Here is a 23,236-nt window from a genome sequence, read left to right as displayed (position 1 = left end):
TTAAAATTCGAAAAAATGTTTGTAGTAATAGAGGAGACTTCTATCTTCAAATTCCACACATTTTTAACAGGAAAAAAACATAATACTGAATAGCAGCACTTGAAAAGTGCCAAATTCGAATTTGCACAAAGTAGCCCCCGCTGCACAAAGTAGCCCCACATGACGGTACTATAAGTTTATTCAGCACCATATTTGGATGTCAGGTATTAAAGATATTTTGGTTCAACATACTTTTAAAATTTCTAATAGTGGGGATTCAATAAACTTTTTAATTTAAATCATACTTTATTCCCATGCTTTATATCATGCTATATCATGCTTTATTTCCCATAAAATCAACAGAATATTTACAACTAACTGCAATTGAGTTAATATTTAGTGATTCTTATAAGTTAGATTTTTTCCCCCAGATTTCCCAGTATAGAAAATAATGTAAAGCTTTTCTCCAACTTTGGCGAATTGGCGTCTCTTTCGTCATTTGTTTGGCGCGGAAAGACTTACCTCTAACATTAAAACGTGTCGATTGTCTTTCAGAAAGCGACGCAGTAGCCAGGAATGACGTAGGATTCCGAAAAATTTCTCTCTTTCTTCAGAACTGCGGTGGGAGATGAAAAATTTCTACCTATCTGGTTAGATAGAAAAGTTTTCGAATAGAATTCTTGCATTGAAACAGGTAAAGACCTTTTAATATTTTGTCGTTTGGATATTACCGAATTAATGGCAGATATAACCTATGAAACTGTTACGTAATCATAGGTTTCAGCCAGCACCCTTAAATAATTTGATGAACGATTATGAAATAAATGATTTGATTAGAAACTTTTATCACTTAAGACTTATTTATGCACAGATAGTAAGACTATAATTTATAAATTTTGATTTGAAGTGAAATATATTTCGTGCATTTTAATGATTCACTTATTGACAGTGGTTGATTTATACACCCGACATACCAGAAACATGCTGTCTCATTATCAAAAATATGGAATTTATTTATACGATGGGTCACACAATGAGTCATGCGGTAAATATATATTTAGAATAATAGTTTTTGCGACTGATGCCAACAATGTATGAGAGCAACGAAATTTTTGAGCTTTATCAAAATTCTCCTTTAATTTTAATCAAGGTTCTCTTGAGATTCCCCTATCTACCAACTTATCTATCAACATTATCCACCTATGTGGTAAAAGAACTTCATCACATTATTTTTTTCTTATATTTTTTAAAATTCATTTGTTATATGTATTTAAATATTTTCAAGTCATAACCACCAATATGTCCACGTATTTTAATTACGTTTAGGAGATTTGTTTGAAATTTTTGAATAGTTCAGCATTAAACCGGAAAATCTAAATGATATTTTATTTGTAAAAATATTTTATTTTTTTGTAGTAGAAAAATTTAAATTTTTAATCCTGCGTACACTTTTTACCAAATATTCAAAATTATTCACATTTTAGAATTAATGTGATATGCAGCAATAAGTATAATTAAATTTTTTATTACAGAGACAGAAACTTTGGTTTTGGAGAAAATGCTGAAAGCAAAGAAGAATAAATCCTACAAAGAAAGATTCTTTCGAGATTACAAAGGGCAAGGAATGTTCGGCAGTGAAGTAATCCAAAAGCTGAAAAAGCGTCTGAAAGAGAATGTAAGAACTAAAACAGCAAAGAATTTTTTTTGTAGTTATAATTTTCATTTATTTATTTTATTAAACATCTTCCCTATGACTAGTTGAACAGAACTTGTATATTTGAAATTATTTAAAAATGTATAATAAATTTAAAAAATTTTAATCCAAAAACTGCTAATAGTTAAAAAATAAGTATTTTGTTGATTTATTGTATTTGATCGAAAAAATACATAAAATTAAAGTGTTAACTTAAAATAAAAATTTTGTTTTAATCATACTTGCACTGTTTGAAATACAATAGTCCTATGATTTCTAGTGATTTAGTTTAGAAAGCTCAACAACATGTAATATACTGTAATATTTCAAACAAATTATCTATAACTATATTTATTAACTATGTAATTTCAACTTAACTAGTCATAACTTATCAAAATGCTTTTTTCCAAAAATTATTCGAAGAATTTTTTAAAAAATGTTTAATAAAACAGTTTATGTTTTTATTTTAATTTCTCGTTAACACATATATTACGTTAATAAATATTAAAAAAAATAAAATTTTTGAAATCGTAATTTTAATAATTTATGCAATGTTGTTTTGAATATACACATTAAATTTATAACGTCTTTTTTGTAATAAATAAGATTTTTTTTGTCTTTTAGGTTCTTTTTTAATAAAAAATTATTTTTGTTCACAGAAGACACAAATGAATAATTTAACTTAAATCTTCACATTTTTGTTTGAAGTTTAAATACCATGTTTCAAATATCAGCTCATTTCGCTTGCTTTGCTTAATGTCCAGAAATTCAATTTGCTGTATTTGACAGCATCATAGTGGAGAATAAGATTAAAGTAAAAAAAAAAAACATTTTTTTAAAAATATTATTCAAAATTGTGTGTGGCTGTTAGTATAACGCAAATACAAGTATGTGTCCGGCTAATTTTATTGCAACTTTATTTTGAATTTAATGAATAATTTTTTATTTTTTAATAAATAATTACTGATCAAATTTGCTAATCGTGACTTTACTAAGATATTTTTAAAAATAATTAAACTTTAATTGGTTTTTAAAAACTTAAACTAATTGGTTTTGTTATTTTGGAAGGAAGTTATTAATTTTTCTATTATTTGTTTTGAATTTAAATTCTTATTCTTTTAGCATTTATTTTTTCTTAATCTTTTCAGAAACTTCTGGAAACAAGAAGCGATCATCGATTCTTAAAAGTAACATTCACACTAATCTTGTATCTGTTGCATGGTTGAATGTCTGGTATTGTTATTCAAAAGATATTTATTTGTATATATTTGTATATATTTGCATACATTCTACTAAAAAATTAATTGTCCTCAAGTTAAAAGGTTAAAAGTTTAAAACATAAAAAAAAAAAATTAAAAATTTCTAAATTGTTTTCAAGGTTGTATCTAAGTTTTCCCAAACCAAGAAAAATTATTAAAAAATTCCACTGAAAAGTTGGAGATCGTCAAAAGTGCTGACCTAAATGTTCTGTGATTAAAACGCAGCAAAATAGTAATGCTTTTACCTTTTTATGAAGGACTTACTTAAGCAGAAAGTTTAATACTTCTTTTATAGTTTTTTTTTCCATATATATTTTTTCCTTTTTTCTATAATTTCTCTAGCTATTTTTTTTTGTTTTTTTCTTTATTATTTTCAATTGAATTTGCAATATCCTCTATAAAATGATTGGTATTTATTTAAAAATTTTATAATTTACTTGAAAGATTTTTCGATGATTTTTTAAAGATTTGAAATGATTGAAAGATTTTCTTTTATCAATCTCGTTTGTTTGAAAAAACAAAAATAATTATCCATTGCTACTGAAAGAAAATTATGATTTCATTTCAACACTTTTACTATTATGTTGTGAAATATAATGCATAGACATATGTTACATTCACCATTTATAATTTGAAATTAATAGGTGAATTAAAACGGAAAAGTTTTGTATTTTATATTTACTACATCCAGTCTTTTAGATTGTTTATTTATGTAAGTTTTAATTTAAACGAAAAGGAAATAAGCATGATTTTATATTAAATTACCGAAGAGCACTAAATTGCTTGCTCTTCAAATTCATAGTTTATACCAAACGTTCTATTTAAAATAAGTAGCAAGTTCTATAAAAACTAAGGCATAGCGGAACTATAGAAAATACGTTCCTTTGATGTCACAGCGGTATATTTTTAACACTAGTAAATGACTTATTTTCTGCGTTAAACAATTAATAAAACTTAGATTGACATTTATGTATTTGTAATATTTTTCATTCTTGTTAATTGTATTATACTGTATCGCACATAGTTCATTGTTAAGTATTTTATTGAATAACAATGTATTGAGCTGCATTTTCTCATCCTATTGTTTTGTATTATATGTCATATATTGTTCAGCTCGTTTTAAACATTTTTTACTTACTGTTTATAAATGAAAGCATAAGATACTATCGTCAATGTTTTGTTTATTATTTAGCATTTGATCTCTCATCGGGATGTGTTTCGGCGATATTCTGCAAACAGCAAAATGAGAGTTTCTAAATTTATGAATTTTTATTGTATTTTTATTTTAATTTTGATTATTTAAATTAAAAAAAAGCCTTAGTCAGCATCAAGAAGTAGTGATATCGTTGTATTTATGTGATAATTTTGTGTCTTTTACTTGAAATTAATTTTATTGATTTTTTTACTTCTCTTATAAACTTTTAACTTGTAATTTGATGTGATTTTCATTTTCTAATTGTTTTAAGAAACTCCACTAATTTTTAATGATATTAAGAGACCTCAGTAGCTTGTAGAATCAAACTAATCGAAAAATATATGAGTAATGGTTTGTGTAATGGTTTATAGTTACTTAAATAATGTTTTCATAACATTAAGTAATACCGATTTTAATTTAAATATATAAGAAACAAGCAATTATTTAGAAAAAAAGGTATTCATTACAAATCCACTGTTTATACCTCACAATACGGCAGATAAGAATTTCAATTTAAACTAATAAAAAATAAAACGATGGAAAATGTGTTATTTATGTTCTATGTTATGTTCTACTTATGTTATTATGTAAATTTATGTTCTGCTTCTAATAGTTGTGAGAAACAAGAATGGAGTTTCTGTTTTTGAATTGTTTTTAATTGATTGCATTATGAAGTATTGCATGGTATTTTCATACGCATTATTGTACTGTACCTTGTTGCATTGTACCTTTTTGTATTGCATCGTTTTATTGCATATAATATTGTGTATCGTTTGCATGTATTGTACAACATATAAAATATTTATTACTGTATTGTATACGTATTGGAAGCATGAGATAAAAACTTTATTTTGTTTATTATTCTGCTTTTAATTTATTTTAAAGTGCAGTCTGAAGTTATTTCGAAAACTGTGAAATTTTTATTTTTACTATGAAATTAGTTAACTTTTTTGAATTTAAAAAATTTATTGCACCAGGTAACTAACTAACTAACTGACTAACTACCAGCAAAACAGAAATTACTAAAGCTTCCTTGGCGTAATTAAACAGTGTTTAACAATTAATTTCAAGTTTCTGTAATAATAGTAGAATCTAATTTTGTTAAAAAGTTTTGACTTGAGATCTGTTATTTCAATTTTAGCTATGATTTAATTTTGTTTTTAGCAGAATTTTAAGCAGCAAGTAATTATTTTAGTTGTGGTATTATAATAAAAATAAGGGTTATTTTCAACTGGTATTATTTCACTTTCTGACCAAAGTTGTGAGTGTAAGACTTTCTAAAGTTTTATAAAAAAAAAATTATAAATGCTTGATTAATATTGTAAGACATTTCATTTAAATAAGTTTTAGTAATTTTATAACAATTGAAGTGTTCATGAAACATCTGAAAGTTTTACTTTTATAAATAATGTTATGTTTTGTTAAAAGCTTTTATTATTTTCTACATTGAAAATTGTTTAATTACGTATTGTGGCATCTAAAATGAAAAAAAATTAAGACATAAAATTAGATTCTCAAACATTTCACTTTCTTGGATTGCTGTAGAATTGAAATCGAAAACAGAAATAAAATCTTATTTAAAATATAAAACAGTACTTTCTCAAATAAATAGTAGTAATGATATAAAACAGTTCCAATACGAAAACCTTATTTTTTTATAGGAAGTTTTGACTCAAAATTTAGTTTAGTACAGTAAGTTCAAAATTTAAATCTTAAGTCTCACAGATTCCTATAAAAAACTCTTTTAAAATCATTTTAACTACATGCTATAAAATATTATTATGGTAAGGACTGTTAATTTTAGATTTCACTTATAATTAATTGTAAATTTTTTATGGAACTCTTAAATGTAATTACTTTTAGAAACCATTTTTCTCCTTTTGCATTTTAAATTTTCTTCCCGGATAACGTTACATCTCGGTTTCTATAATTTAAGGAATTAAGGATAGTTCTGTTTGAATTTGTTAAAACAAAGTAAGTAATAATTTTAAGTAATTGTAATCTATTAAGTATTGTAAGTTTAAGTGATTGAAATCTATTAAGTATTGTAAGTTTAAGTAATTGTAATCTATTAAGTAAGTTAAATAATTTTAAGTAATTGTTATTCTAAAGAATAACAATTACTTAAAATTGTTTCTTTCTTTTGAAATCTACTACAGCTCATGACAATTTTGATACATTTTGAATTTCTTATAATTATGAGCAATATTAAAAATTTTCTCAATTGCATAAAAAGTAAAGTCTATTTTTTATATATATGTTGAATACTGTACATAAAATATGCCCATTTAAAATGAGTATTTTTAAATCCTTGGTGAAAAGAGTGAGCAATAGCATCGAAGCTCTTTGAAAAAGAAAATGGTTTTACCATAATTATATTATCTATGCAAATAAGAATGATAGAACTCTTATCATTTAACAAAAAACTATGCAATAAGGTTTCGTTGGATCAATTCAAATAAATATTTTGAATATCCAGGGTTACTTATGTGTTAGGTAGTTGTTATATTATATGCTTTTTACTAATTAGAAAAATATATATTAAAATTAATCCTAATTTGTTTTCAAAAGATATTTTTTCTACTTGTTTTATCAAGTTTTTGTTTATTTTTTCTAAATTTAGTAATTCAGAAATGAAAAGTATTATATACATTTATTATAAAAATGCCTAAAATATAAACATTTTTTTCAAAAATATTTATTGCGTAGGAAAATCTCTTTCTCCCGATCCTAAAAATGCGTTGCTTTAATTATTTATAGGTATTTAGTAATGAAAATAAAACTTTCATATTTATTAAAAAAGATCAAAATATTATTAAATTTTGGATAGTGTTTTATTTTGTTGCACTTTAAACATTTTTTAATAATGGATTCAAATTAGACAAATTTTATTAAAATAAAATAAAATAAATATGCTAAAGAAAGAATTAGGATATTCTAAGTTAAATTTTTAAATTTAGAAAAATTCAAGCATATATTCAAAACTTAAGAAAAACTCAGGCATAAATGCCGTAACATTTATATTGCATAAATAATACATTTCTGTGGTATATAAAGTTTAAATAAGGGCGAATTTTTTTTGAATTTATTTAAATTTATTTAAATCAATTGTTTAATAGATGTATTTAACAGCTTTATGAGCTAAAGAAGTTTAAAGTTCATCAGTTAATGAATTATACGTATATATATGAACGTGAAATGAGCGCTTAGTAATTCGATCACACAGCTGTTTTATTCTATAAAGTGTTACATACTTTTAATATACTCTTATTAAATCATTTAAGCAAATGATAAAATTCTCATATACAATCTTAGACATTGATTTTAAATTGTAATACAAATTCTGATTTATAGATGCATTGGCTTCGTTAAATTGAAAATAATTTATTTTGTTGTATCGAACCAGAAAATTAGAGCACCTACCTAATATTTTTTTATTTTATTTATAATAATATTAAATCAACGTTTATATTCTATTTAAATATTTTTGCATGTCTTGCAAAAATAATTCATAGCATTTTAAAATAGCAATATTGAAGTTTCTTAAGAAAGTTTAATTTTGAGTTAGCAAAAACGTAAGAGAAAAATCTTTGGTGGTTATGAAATAATGAAATGTCGAAATTCTGTGAACCTCAAGTCGGGAAAAGTGACAGTGAGGTAAAGAATGGAAAAGAAAGGTTATTCGAGGCAATACAGGATAATTAAGTTCGGGAATATAAATTAAAGCAAATTCCCTGTCATAAATTCAAGGGAAGCAGGAGCCATTTATTTAGTATCAAGAACACAATATATTAAACCCTTAATTGAAATTATCTAAATCATTCCAAAGCGTGAACGACTAAGTATAGTATTGTATCATTTCATTTGATTTTTATTACATTTCTGTTTCTGATAAATGATTGAAAAATATACTCAATCGTTCCTTAAATATGCTAACGAAATAACAAAAAAGGAACTAAATACATAAAATATGCTTTTATATTACTTTAAAATTCCATTTAACTAAGAAATAGATATTCTACATTTAAGATTCATTTTAGTAATATATGTTAACGTGAGATTTCCCTCCTTGCTCGTCGGTAATGTAAAATTGCTACACATAATATAATTGCTATATATAATATAATGATGCTATATATAATATTAATTGCAGTATTCATAATGTCATTATTTAGCTGTATACAATTTATAATTTTAGAAGTTATTAATTCTTGTAAAATATACATTTCTTGTTATTTTTAATCATTTGAGTCAGTACAAACTTTAATACATTTATGACATTATTATCAAATATATTTTACATTAATTATAATTAAAGGTATTTGAAAATATTGGAATGATGAATAGTAACAAAAAGGACACTGGTTGCATATGAAATAGTAAAAGTACGAATGAACGTAATATTTAAAGTAAGTTTTAGTTCTAATTGTTCAACAATAAATGAAGTATAAACTACATTTGTTAAACTTTTATTTTAACATAATAGAGATTTAAGTTTAAAAACGTCGGAGTTTTTAACTGTACTGAAATTTCTGATTTCATGATAAAAAATATTTTGTTATTATCTACTCTTTATTTTTAGCTTTTTGACTGAATATTTCTGTTTTGTGTTCATTTCTCTAAACTTTTTTTATCTTTTTTCAAAAATTACATTATTTAATTACTTGTAAAAGTAATAGGTAAATGGATTTGGTAAAGATGTACTTTATTTTAAGCATTTTTTTAACCTTTTATTCACATCAATTTATTTTTGCTGGAAACTTTGCATTTATGTTCATTTAAATCAAGGTTTCTAAAATCCTTTGGTGTGGAGACCCCATAATATTTAGCAGATTTTTACTACCTCATATTTTTTACGAAAATTTAGTAGAACCCGATAAGCTTTTAGCAAGTCTGAGCGAAACTGCCAGTTTTCTTCAGTTGTACTGTAACATACTATTGCAGTTTCACGTCACAATCTTTAATTTTTAATTCTAAGTACCAGGAAAACAAAAACTTTAAGTAAATATAACAAAATTTAAAATGTAATTCGATAATAAAATTAAATTCAGATACATTGCAAAAAATGTTTGCTAATAGTAAAATTATAATAATAAGTTAAAGTTAATACGATGAAATAAATTTAAAAATTGCTGAAAGTTTTGGTGACCTCTTCTTTAGGTCCCACTACCCAAATTAGGATCACAATCCACATTTTAAGAAAATGTGATTAAAAAATTGGAGATTCAATGTTTAAATATAAAAGTGGAAAAAATATGAGAAAATTTTATAATTTTAAGAATTTCATTAAGTCATATTGAGACTGAATCGACTTAAATTAAAATATATTGATATATTTATAATAATAATTAAAAATTAAATTTAAAAGAAATATTAAAAATAAAAATATTCTTTTTTTTCTGAATCAATAGGTTTAAATCATTATTTGTACCCGGTAAAAACTCGGCTGTAATATATAATGTTTGTATGTGTGAGTGCTTGCGTGTATATATATATATATATATATATATATATATATATATATATATATATGCAGAATTATACAAACAGAATTAAAATAAATTAAATAATTCAGTAAATTATCAAATAAATCAAATAATTTCAAATGAAATAAATTTCATTTAAATAAATATTTTTTTTTCTTCGGCAACATGAATTAAGCATAAAAGGAAAAGACAGAATGCAAAATTAATTACTCTTTACTCAATTGAATGAGATAATAAAACTACAAGACATTTGTTCCTCTCTACAGGGGTACAGAAAAAATATAAGATTCTTCCATTGAATCAAAAAGTTATCGTAATAAATTTTAAGGTCATAGTTTATTCCACCTCTTCGGTTAGTTCTTGCTTGAAAGAGTGCGTTGAAGAACGATGAAATTGGCAAAGAAGAAAATTAATCTATAACCATATCAATGGATTCCTCTCTTTTAATTGGAATTAAGGATATTGGATCAGGGATTAGGCAGGTGAAAAAAGTGATTCGACAGTGACATTATTGTCTTGTTAATGAGGATAAAATCTTTCAATTTTTTAAAAAAATCGTAAGCGACACTGTTGTTTGTTTTGGGAGTTAAATTTTTCGTTGCATTTTGTTTTGCTGTGCAACGTAGAAGCTTGAAATTACAAATATTTGTGAAAACAAATAAAATATTAGTATGATAGAATAAGACAATGATGTGTTTAATAGTTATTAAAAAAAATATTAACTGCAAATCTTGCAGTAAAAAAGGCTCTACGCTTAACACTGTCACCCTCAGACATGGAACTTAACTGTTGAAGTTTTACTTTCTGAAAGTGCCATTCTATTTACGACTTTAACTTTTTCTAGAAATTTCCACTTTTTTAAGGTAGTAATAATTTTAAGAGTTTTCAGCGAATTTTTTCTCACTTGATATGCTATCATCTATAATGATTAGGCATCAATTGTTGCGGAGCATTTTATTTCTCTCTCTCTCTCTCTCTCGAGATTTCTATTTCATATGATTGCTCTTAAGTTTACGTCAGAATTATGAGAGAAAGAAGAAGAAAATATGGCTAGACACAATCTCTTAATATTTATGATGAATATTTCAAAAATATAAAAAAAATCCTAATTGTTGAGTATAATAGAGATAAAGACCGCTTCCAATTGGACTTGATATTTGTGTGAAAGGAATTTAATATTCTCCTTACAATTTCGACAGATGTTTCTAAACTAAGTCTTTTCACGTGTGGTTATAATACAGCAAATTTGGGAACCTCAGATGCATGAAGGGGCATAAAATGAGCAACAAAAAAACAGTACAATATCTTTTGATCCACAAAGCGAATTTCACTTATTAAAATGCAATTTAAGGCTCGAAGAGTTTATTTTAAATATGCCAATGAATTTGTGCTAACTGTTATCATTTGTTTTAAAAAAAGGGTGAAGAAATCTGTTTCAAAGGCACCATAAAAAAATTATTTTAATACTTATTTAGAAGATAGTTCAACTGAGAAGTATATGCTATTTATACCCTATGATATAAACGATATTTAAAGGGAATTTCGGAAATACACATATTGAAATTGGAGTAAAATTAAGGCAGTTCAGTTGGGAATAAACATTTTATATTCAAATTCATCCTGATTTAATAAAAAAAATTGTCTAATAAGTTATGTGTAAGCAATTAACTCATATATTATTACAGAGAGTTTATTTAGACATGTCCATTGTAGTTATTATTGGTTAATGAAAGAAGAGAATTTTATTAATATGTATTAGTATTATTACATTATTTATATATTAGTATTAGTATTATTGGTATTATAGAACAAATTTTATTAGAAAAATTAATTTAGGTAATATTATGGAATATTAATCGATATTTTATAAAAATGTGAAACGAAACAGAGTTTAAATCGGCAATTGTTCGGCCTTTCTTGATTCTGATTCAGAAAAAGTTTATCGTAATTCTTTTATCGAACAACTCTTAAATTTAATTAATTGAATTTTTTTTTAAATTTAACTCAAAGTTCTTTTTAATATTACCGACCATAGCAATGGGATTGCTTTTTTTCCTTATGTATAAACTGAGAATTGAAATTCAATTTAGGTATTTCCTGAAGTTTTATCCCATGCTCCCATGGGATACTTAGAAAATTTAAACTTAAAAAAAAAAAGAGAGAATTTAAATTCATTTATGAAGTAATAGAAATAGAATGGGAATCCAGCAGATAAGATGGCTAGGACATATCGATAGACATAATGGCTAGAACCCAGTTAAAAATAATTATCTACGGGATAGAAGGGAAGAAAGATAAGTAGGTCACTTATTGGATGCTTGGATGGTATGAGAAAACACCTGAGAAGATCACTTAGAAATGATCGATTATCTTCAGATAGATCACGGTGGAATAATCTGTTTAAGACAACCATGGCCGAGAATCGGCTGTGCTGTCGGAAGAAGAAATGTATTTATTTTATTAAAATTTTTAAGTTTTATAAAAAAAAAAAAAAGCATTTGTTTACTAACAGCAGGTGCATATGCTAGCATTAACTGGCGAATAAGTGCAACTGACAACAGCTTCTTGCACCCCTATGAAGTTCATTCTCAACGAAGCAACACTCATTTTCTACTTCTTGCACTATAAATATAACAATGCTGCTACCGCCATCGAGTGGAACGATCTTCAAGTAGTAGGAGAATCGAGATACAATAGTAATTTTTGGCATCTATCTCTTGTTTTTATTTTGTTTAAGGGATGCAGGTAAATACAAAAAATCTGGAGTAATTAGTTGCCATTTAAGGAATTTATTTTACCTGTAAACTCGTTGAACATTTAACAAATTAGTTTTATGGTTCACGCTGTTATGATATATATATATATATATATATATATATATATATATATATATATATATATATATATATATATATATATATATATATATATATATATATATATATATATATATATATATATATATATATATATATATATATATATATATATATATATATATATATATATATATATATATATATATATATATATATATATATATATATATATGTTTCTTTGAATCTGTATAAATATAAGATCGTTTACAAGAATTTTTTTCTGTCCTTGATATTTATGGTGAATTATCTTAAGTTTATATTTCGAACTCATCAAACTACATAATTTTAGCTTTTTTAATGAATGATACACTCAAAAAGTCGATTTATATGTTACTTGAAAAACACAGTCAAAGTGGCTCCTGAATAGATATACGGATTACGTCATAATGTCAATATTAAACTCCGATGTTATATGCAATATTTTATGCTATATTTAATGCAATATTTTACTCTTATTCTTTATGCATAATTTGTTTTCTTCTAAAAAGAAAACTTTCACCAAACATGAGTTGAAAAATATAAATAATATTTAAATGATAAAATGAAACGAAATGTTACATGAGTTTTCTTTTCTTTTCACTCATGTCCTTTCGAGAAAAGAGGGAGGCGAAATTATTCATGGCATCATTTTCTAAATACGAATTGAGAGGAAGAGAAGGGAAATTTGAGAGAGAAAAAAACAAGGAGTAAAGAGAAAGAGAGAGAGAGAGAGAGAGAGAGAGAGAGAGAGAGAAGAGCATAGGAAGTGTGTAGTATAAAATAGAGAGAGAGAGCAACCAATAGAGCAGTGTAAATAATTCCATGAGGATGAAAAACAAATCCTCTTTGCTGCCAAGAAAACCAGAGGAGAAATGCCTTTGAAGCTCTCTCTTTTCAATGGTGCGAAAGACAGGAGCGCTCCTGGTAGTCATAGCAACCCTAAGTAAAAGAGAAACCATAAGCGCCTTCTTATTCTAAGAGATGATTCTTAGAATCCGTAGGCACACTTTTATATCGGAATCAATGAAGTGCCATCAAAAAACACATAATTTTACACATCTGAAAGTCAGTTGCATACAATTTATGCATCACGCTTTTTCTTTTTTAACTGAGCATTGTTGTATACTTAGAGAATCTAAATATAACAGTAGGGCTCTTCAAGGAATATTTGAATATAGATCAGTAAGACATTTTAAATCTACCATCAAAATATGACCATAACTAATTTACTAAAAAAATACATTGGAGAATGTATCAACAAAATTTTATGGTGTATTATTTTTTATTTGATTTGGTTAACGAAACCACTGAATATTATCCTTATAATTAATTGCACTTATGATTAATTATACTCATAATTAATTATACTCCTAACTAATTACACTTATAAACTAAAATTATAATTAATTATAATTATAATTAATTTTAATTATAATTAATTAATAATTACTAATATTTGGACGCTTACTTTGATTTTTCTATTGCACTGCCTCTTTTACTTGCCGATACATCTGCTTTATTTATATATGACTAGAGGTACAGAGTAATTTTATATATGTCATTGAGCAGCTGACCCAATTCTAAGTTTACGAGTTCCAATGTTCAACTTCGCAACTTTTTCAATTCTGAGCCTCATCCAGAAGACAAAGAAACTCCTGGATCAAGTATTAGAAGTCTGCCCTCGTAGAGGACTTTTTAAGGGAACTAACCCTCATTTGCGTTATTTGGAAAGGAAAATCTCTAAAACAGCCCAGGGTTAACCTGACAGCAAAGGGTCTGATTCTGAAGGGGTATCATAGAAACAAAAGTTAATAAGAAGAATTATAATCTCCACACCAACCATAACGTTCAAACGTATTATGTTATTTTAAAATGGACTATGACATTATTTTGGAATAAGACGGAATCAACGTTAATGTAACATATGAAAAAGATAAATAGTAGTAAATAATAAAAAAAATTAAAGAAAACAAATACAATATAGGAAAACGAAAGCATTGACAATTTAGGACAGCAGAGAAATAGCAAAGTCTTACCGAATTTATTTTTTGAATTCTATAAATATATTTTGTTCATGATTCGATAATTAACATTATAATTCTATTTTTATTTGAATAAATGAATTACTTGAATAAATGAAATAAAATTGATTTTTAATGAGAGAGAGGACATATTGCCTCCACATAAAATCATCTACGGTTTATTATTAAGTACAAGAAATAAAAAAATTTATAAAATATATTTTTTTCTAATTGAAAGGATTCAGTTATTCATCTGGTACGCCAACTGTTGGGGAAAAAAGTAAAATAATTTCAAGGATATGGTACTTCATATTTAAGGAATTCTTTACCTACATTAAAAGTGGAAACACTTAATAGGAAACTTAGAGCAAGTATAAATGCCAAAAACTATTTATAAGTATGCTATGTACTTCAAAAATGCAGCATTAAAGGCTAGATTTTATTTTATTTTCAATAGCTATTTTCGTATTTGTTTTTTCACCATTACTTATTAAAAAAGTCTAAAAATAATTCCAGTAACTTTCTATTTTTAAATAACGTTAATAAATCTATCTATGTTCAAAATGCGTATTCAAAGGGAAAAAATACTTTATTTCCTAGCGCAACTGGCAATTGTGCAATATTTTACATTTTAAAACGTTTCTGTTTTTTGAAGGTATTACTAAATGTTTTCAAAAAATAAATAAAAAAAAAAATAGAAATAAAAGCCTTGATGTTGAACATTTTTTTTCATTTTCAATTTTGATGTTGCATCTCTTTTTCTATTTCTCATTTTGAAAATGCATACAAAATTTTTTTTTTGAACTTTATGAATGTTTCACAGATTAAAATTTTTGAGTTTAAATTAGCTCTTTGAGAACTAATTAAGTAGAAGAAAATAAAAATTCTGCTTTAAAATTATAAAAAAAGAATAATTATAATAATAATAAATAAAATGTAGGTTAGAGTATCTTTAGTTTAGCAAACTATAAACTGTAATTTCAGTTCTTTTTTTAATTCTCTGTTTGTTTTCTTGCTTTTGAATATGGAACGATAAAATTTGTGCAGCGAGAGGAATAAACACCAAACATTATAATTCTATTTTTATTTGAATAAATGAATTACTTGAATAAATGAAATAAAATTGATTTTTAATGAGAGAGAGGACATATTGCCTCCACATAAAATCATCTACGGTTTATTATTAAGTACAAGAAATAAAAAAATTTATAAAATATACTTTTTTCTAATTGAAAGGATTCAGTTATTCATCTGGTACGCCAACTGTTGGGGAAAAAAGTAAAATAATTTCAAGGATATGGTACTTCATATTTAAGGAATTCTTTACCTACATTAAAAGTGGAAACACTTAATAGGAAACTTAGAGCAAGTATAAATGCCAAAAACTATTTATAAGTATGCTATGTACTTCAAAAATGCAGCATTAAAGGCTAGATTTTATTTTATTTTCAATAGCTATTTTCGTATTTGTTTTTTCACCATTACTTATTAAAAAAGTCTAAAAATAATTCCAGTAACTTTCTATTTTTAAATAACGTTAATAAATCTATCTATGTTCAAAATGCGTATTCAAAGGGAAAAAATACTTTATTTCCTAGCGCAACTGGCAATTGTGCAATATTTTACATTTTAAAACGTTTCTGTTTTTTGAAGGTATTACTAAATGTTTTCAAAAAATAAATAAAAAAAAAATAGAAATAAAAGCCTTGATGTTGAACATTTCAATTTTGATGTTGCATCTCTTTTTCTATTTCTCATTTTGAAAATGCATACAAAATTTTTTTTTTGAACTTTATGAATGTTTCACAGATTAAAATTTTTGAGTTTAAATTAGCTCTTTGAGAACTAATTAAGTAGAAGAAAATAAAAATTCTGCTTTAAAATTATAAAAAAAGAATAATTATAATAATAATAAATAAAATGTAGGTTAGAGTATCTTTAGTTTAGCAAACTATAAACTGTAATTTCAGTTCTTTTTTTAATTCTCTGTTTGTTTTCTTGCTTTTGAATATGGAACGATAAAATTTGTGCAGCGAGAGGAATAAACACCAATAATATATATATATATATATATATATATATATATATATATATATATATATATATATATATATATATATATATATATATATATATATATATATATATATATATATATATATATATATATATATATATATATATATATATAAATAATAAAATTCTACATTTCTAACAAAAATATCTGCGGAGTGTTTTAAATTTAGGTAGTCGGTTTTCTAAAATTTATAATAGGAAAGAAATAGTGATTAACAAAACATTACAGAGCGTTTAAAAGGAAAGCAAAGAAAAAAAAAACACGTTTCTTTTTTTTTTATCTTTTCGCACGAGCATAGAAGATATAAAAAATTTTTAAAAAGTTTCAGTAATTTGTAGGATATTATACCGCCCTAATCAGCTACGAACCATACAAAAATTATTAAAGAGAGCTTTCTTTTACTTTATTTCAACCATGAATCTGCATTTATCCATTTCAATCAACTTCACTATAATCGAAGAAGAAATAAGAATCAAACAGGTAAAGTTGAAAATGAACGGGACATGTGTAAAGAATGCCACGAGAGAAATTGGTACACATTTCTATCTTCTAAGCCCCTGATAGCAGGAGAAAAAGAGGAAGACTAAGAATTACTTTTTAAGAGAAGTGGTGGATCAGGGGATAGAGCATTTGCCTTTCAATGAGGCGAACCTGGTTCGAATCAAAGCTATTGCTAGTTGATACGAATTCTGCATCCGGCTCGCCCCGACCATAGTGCTGACGTAAAATATCCTCGGTGGTAGATGGCTCATCGGTTCCACCTGTATACCGTGTATACCTAGTATACCGTGAGAGGTTTTCATTTTTTTTCTCTCCATATAACACAAATGCGGGTAAGTTCTATCAAAAAGTCGCCCACGAAGGCAAAATTTCTCCCAATACTTGATCCAGGAAATCCCTGTTTGTCTTCTGGATTGAGTTCAAAATTGCAAGGCTACGACGTTGAACATTGGTAGTCGTAATCCCAAAATTGGGTCTGTTGTTCAGCGACGATTATAAAATACTATAAAATTTGTTGGTAAAGGCAACTGCAAGCGAATTTTGAGTGGGTAAAACTTAAAGGATTTGTGGAAACCAGATCCCATGCTGAAGACTGGAGGGGGGGGGGTGAAAAAGTAATATGGATGCGTTAAACGAAATGAAGAGTTAAAGTAATTTTAATCAAAAATTGACTTTTAACCTTTTTGTGTTTGTATGCAAATAGTTTGCATTTCATATCATCAGTTGAATTTAAAATAATATTAGCATTATATTTATTGATACATTGATGCGTAACGCGGCTCTCCACAGCATTTTGTATTTTTTTTTACACCTACTATACTCACTGCAATGATTTTTAAATTTTTGAATCACTGCTACTCGACACTAAAAAATGACATGAAAAAAATAATCTGGTAACACGACTGTGCAACAATTTATGTATTTTTCGTGACACATAAATTTGATTTTTTCTAATCTTATTATTATCCGTATTTTGTTGTAAGATGGTGCTTATATTTATCTTGATAATTTAAAATGAGACACTGTTGTGAAATCATTTTAAGTATCATAAATGCTTCTTATGGTAGAAATGGGCGTACTTTATGCCCAATTTTATAACCAGAAAATGTTTGAGGAATAAGGTATCAATTAATTCATTTTACAATTATTATACGGGAAATTAACAAGAGGTGTGAAATTGAACCTAGGGAAAAGCTATCCTCATCTTTATTATTATCATCTTTTTCAAAATTCTCTTTAGCATCGAGATTATATTGTGACTTGGCTTGATAAAAATAGCGTTAATGGATTTAAACAACTAGGTTTTCAAGATTCTTACTACGAGAACTGCTCTTTGCAGAAAAGTGGTGATTGTAAAATTCTGTTGCCTGCAGAAAGAAACACGTTCGAATACGGTGCAAATTGTCGACATCAGATACAGAAGTATATGCTAATATTTTTTCAGTTTTGAATGAGAAAATTGTGAATTGAGGGGAAATGCCTGGACTAGCAAAAAACTCTCGGTCGTTTCCGATTCCAAAAAATAGGCAATATGTTGAAAATCTTTGTTATGGAAATAAAAGTCATTTGATAGATCTAGATCTTCTTCATATCGAAATAAATGGAAAAAATAAATAAATAGGATTCTTGAAATAGTTTACAAATGGCAGATGTTCTTTTAAGAAGCTTTTTTTTTCTTCATATTTTTATCTACATAGTTTTATATTTATAATTTCAGGCAACGTTATTTTTTTTAGCGATCGATATCAGTAATAAAGGAAATAAGAGAATTTCTTATTTTGTTATTAGATTTCAATTTGATAATCAAACTTAATTAGTACCTAAACTTTTAACCAATGAAAAATAACACTGATAAATAAGCTGTAGATATCTGGCATTGTGTTTACCCTTTCAAATGTAGTCTGTTACTCTGATTTTAAATCCGAAATCCGTTTGCTCTATCACGTCAGGTTTTTAAGATCTTGAAAAAAATTAATTTTTACGGAACATCGTTTAGTTTTTTTTAAAATTCCGTTTAAATTTTAGTAATTTCAATATAATATTGTTTAAATTTTATTAATTTTAGTGTAATACTGTTTAAATTGTATTAAATTTAAAATGCTACTGTTTAAATTCATTAATTTCAAAGAAATATTTATTACATTTTATAAGTTATAATGGAATTTGCTAGAATCGGGGACAAGAACTACATATTTTCCCCACAGGCAAAACAAGATTGTAAATTATTCTGCAATAAGTAATATTTTATACTATTCGAAAAGCGGAAGAACGCTCTAGAGATAATGAAAAAAACTTAGTTAGAAATAGCAATGAAAAAGAGCATTGGAAAAAAAGCATCGGGAAGAAAACACGACATTAAAACGACTTTTTCAAAAAGACTTTTTGATATTTTTTTCAGTGCTTTTATTTCTTCCTAGTTTTTTATTCCTTTCCGAGCTCTTTTTTTTTCGCTTACCATTTGTTACTGTGTGGACGGTTAAGATGTGTTTAAATTTTAATTCAAGATTAAAGCTTAAGATTAAAGTTATTTAATTGTTTTAAGATTAAAGATGTATTTTCAATGTGTGTAATGTTGTATCTAGATATTTCTATATGAAATATATGTGAGGAGACTTAATGTGTTGTTATGGTTAGGTTATGTTGTGATGTGATGTGTGTGGTTAATGATGTGTTCATGAGTCCTCGATGTTACAGTAAATAGCTCAAGTGAAATATTAATGGTTGAAGAAGCATATCTAAAAAACAGTGGCTGATAGAGACAAATGTTTTACATATTTTGAAACAGCACATTTTAATTGTTTTAGAAAATATATTGGATACTAAAATATCCTCAACTCTTTCAAATTAGTTTATTTTGTTAAAATGTGTTGAAATTTGTTGAATTTGTCAAAATTTGTTAAAATTTGTTTATCAGTATAATCTTTAAAATTATGGGGCCCTTGACTAGAATTCATGAGTTGTTTTAAAAATATAATCACGTAGTGCTGCCATCTATTAAGTTAAAATATGAAAATGTCAATCGTTATATGTCTTTTGCGTCGTTGATTAACATTATATTGAACGGAAATTAATAATATATTGGATAGATCTAAACAAATAATTAAGACCAATAGTTTGATTCAATAAACGTTTCTATGTAATGAAAGTTATTGTTTAAAATGTGTAAAACCTACAGAAACTTCTTCAAATACTTCAAAAAGGATCAAAGATTTTACCAAAACGAAAGTAACGTGTGTTCAAAAATTCATACCAGAAGTAATTTTGAAAGATAAAGCAATTTTTTTAATGTATTGAATTTTTTGATGATTCGTAAAGTATACAGTGTAAATTAATGTATGAAATAACATGTCTTGTTAATCACCTTTTGTCGAAACTTTCAATGACCATTTTGAATAATTGTGATTGGTTAGAATTCATTAATATACTATTTCGACCAGGTGTAGGTGTTTATGGGCTTGTTGTTATGAAACTTAGACTTTTAAAATGCTATTAAAATATTATTAAAAATGTTCTACTATGTTATACTAATGCGTTCTAGGTAAATTGGAAATTTTGGTGATAATCGATGCTCAAAATATTGCTCAATAATTAAAACGCTTTATTCTTACGAGTAGTTTTTCTTTATTAATCACACTGAACTGTCCCAGTGGCTTATTCTTTTTCTGAACTTCTTAATTCTGCACAAATAACACAAAATTAAATTCTTTAGTGAAGTTTAAGATACCATCTATGTAAGAATAGCACCTATTTAGAATACAAAATCAAAGATAAAAATTTAACATTCCAAAATTTCAATTATATTCCCACCACAATAAATGAGCATTCGATTATCTTCTAGCTTTAAGCTAAATCTTATGACTAAATCTAAGATATTATTGTTTAATTTACTGATACATGAAAATCGTAATAGAAATTAACTTGGAAATAAAATATGCTATCCACGCCATTAAAATCTTTAGAAATTAAGTCCTGATATCATTAAATTCATTGTAATACTTAGTTTGCCTATAATTTATTTACAGTGGAAATCATTAAGAGTATAAAATCAATAATTCATATTTTGCGGAAGATGAATGAATTAATATTAATATTAGATTTTACAAGTAAAAGGTAAATAAAAAAGGAGTTCAAAGATACTAAATACTTACATTTATCTTATTGAATATAGCAGATTTCCATATTCAAATTTGTATTTCTAAATAAGATTTTTACCAAATATGGAGTAGAATTTCCATTCTGAAATTATGGTACAATAACCGTATGTCCATCAAATTAACCATAATATTCACGATGAAGAAGATTTTTCATCTTTACTGATTTGAAGCCGTTTACAACTAGTATGGTTTTACAACCATGCTATATGTTTTTTTTTTTCAAACCAATTGCAACTAGCATTTTTTAGAAACCGCAAAAAATATTTTTTTTTTTAACTGGACTGGGCTTTTTGTTAGGTTAAGGGCATCAGATAATTGGGGAGAGCCTCTTCATGTGTTTAAGGGAATGGAGGTGTCAACGCTGGTACTCGAACCTCAGTCCTGTCGGTCATGACACAGACAGATTATCTCTCTCGGCTGCAGTTGCAAGTAGCTTCGGTAGGTGGGCTTAGTTGTTGGAACGAAGTTCTGGCTCTTCAACCATATTAGATGAAAGCAGTCAATAAATGGTTTTTCTCACAGTTAACAGTTTTATTACCATCTTATTTATAGTTATTTGACTGTTTTGTTTGAATATGGTAATATATAACAATTAAATAAATTGTTACTAAACCGTTTTTTCCGTGAATTTTCTAACAGTGAATCATGAAGACACTAAATCACTCAGATTACCAGTTTGTGCCACAGTCGAACTATTTAAAAAACAATTATTTCAAATGGCAAAAGACATATTTTATTCTAAATCAGTTATTCAGCATAATATGTGTATCAATAATTCATTATTGGGAAATGAAAGTTTAAAAATATTGCTTTTTGGAAATTCCATGATTCCGAAATTGTTCGACTTATTTTGTTGACATATTCATATCAAAGCTTAAAATGATGTACAGTCCGCAAAAAAAAAAAAAAAAAAAAAAAAAAAAGTAAGAAAAAAAAAAGATATCACCCTGAATAACTTTCTTTCTAATGATCGGATTTTCACGAACTAAGTGTCAATCTTAAGGCCGTTGGCACCGTTGCCAGCTTCAATCGACGTCTCAATATTATTCTATGGGAGAACATAAATCAATTTTTCTCAATAATTTACAACCTGACAGCTTAATGTTTAATATTAATGAATAGATCTCACTTAAACAAACATATCTAATGTAAAAAAATTATTTTAAAATTCTATTAATAATTTTTAAAACGAGCTTAAATGGGATTTTAGAATAATTTTCAAGCGTTTTTCACGAAGTTACTTTTTTAGCTAAATTCACGAAATTTTTTTTTTAAAAATACATTTAAGTACATAGTTCACTATTGCTAAAAAATGATTTTTTTCCGGGGTATGAAAAATTTTTCTACTCTGAAATCGTTCTTCAGTTCCTCCTTTTCTCTCCAGGAGGTTCACTCAACCGTGAAGAAATCCCCCAGGCATGAAGAGGGGGACATAAGTGAATTCTCATGGATGTCGTAAATAAACCTGTGATCTTTTTCGTAATGGTGGATTTCAGTGGTCGCCAAGAAACAAACATTCACTAGAAGCATAGTCCCTGACAAGAAGTAATCATTTACTGAAATGAGTGAATCAGATCTTATTTTCCTTCAGGGCCTAAAAATATCTTTTTCAAGATTGAAATAATGTTTTCACATTTTATTGTTGCTCAACGGGTGCATTCTACAGAAGAGACAAATACTATCTTTATTTTTTTTATTTCTGGAAAGCATTTAACACTAGAAAACGTAAATGTCCAGTTTTAAGTTCCATGACATTTAATTATTTAAAGTGATATTTCCTTTTTATTTAACGAATTATGCTTGAGAAATAAGGTTCTAATTTAAATTTTTTAAAATCAATCATTGTAATAATCCCAACATAAATTCCATTGACGAAATTGACATTTATGTAAGAGTTTTTAAATTTTGATGCTTGATAAGCTTTTTATTTTTATTTATTGATTGTTAATAGTTAATGATATCCTAATGATATTTATTTAAAATTTACAAATATATATTAAATTTGTTTCTAGC

General features: G+C 26.0%; 1 long non-coding RNA gene across 1 annotated transcript in view; it reads left to right on the top strand.

Annotated features, from left to right (window-relative positions):
* The first annotated feature begins 521 nt into the window (after positions 1-521).
* The window catches only part of LOC107437189 (uncharacterized), a 40,042-nt gene continuing 17,327 nt past the window's right edge, over positions 522-23,236 (top strand). The window contains exons 1-3 of the long non-coding RNA XR_011637501.2: positions 522-673; positions 1,512-1,654; positions 2,821-2,859. This is a non-coding gene — a long non-coding RNA (uncharacterized LOC107437189). The remainder of the gene's footprint in view (positions 674-1,511; positions 1,655-2,820; positions 2,860-23,236) is intronic.

The sequence above is a fragment of the Parasteatoda tepidariorum genome, chromosome 3 (genome assembly GCF_982258835.1).
Source record: "Parasteatoda tepidariorum strain Cologne lab strain chromosome 3, Ptep-v5.0, whole genome shotgun sequence".
NCBI classification, from domain to species: domain Eukaryota; kingdom Metazoa; phylum Arthropoda; class Arachnida; order Araneae; family Theridiidae; genus Parasteatoda; species Parasteatoda tepidariorum.
This window is presented reverse-complemented; position numbering and strand designations above follow the sequence as displayed.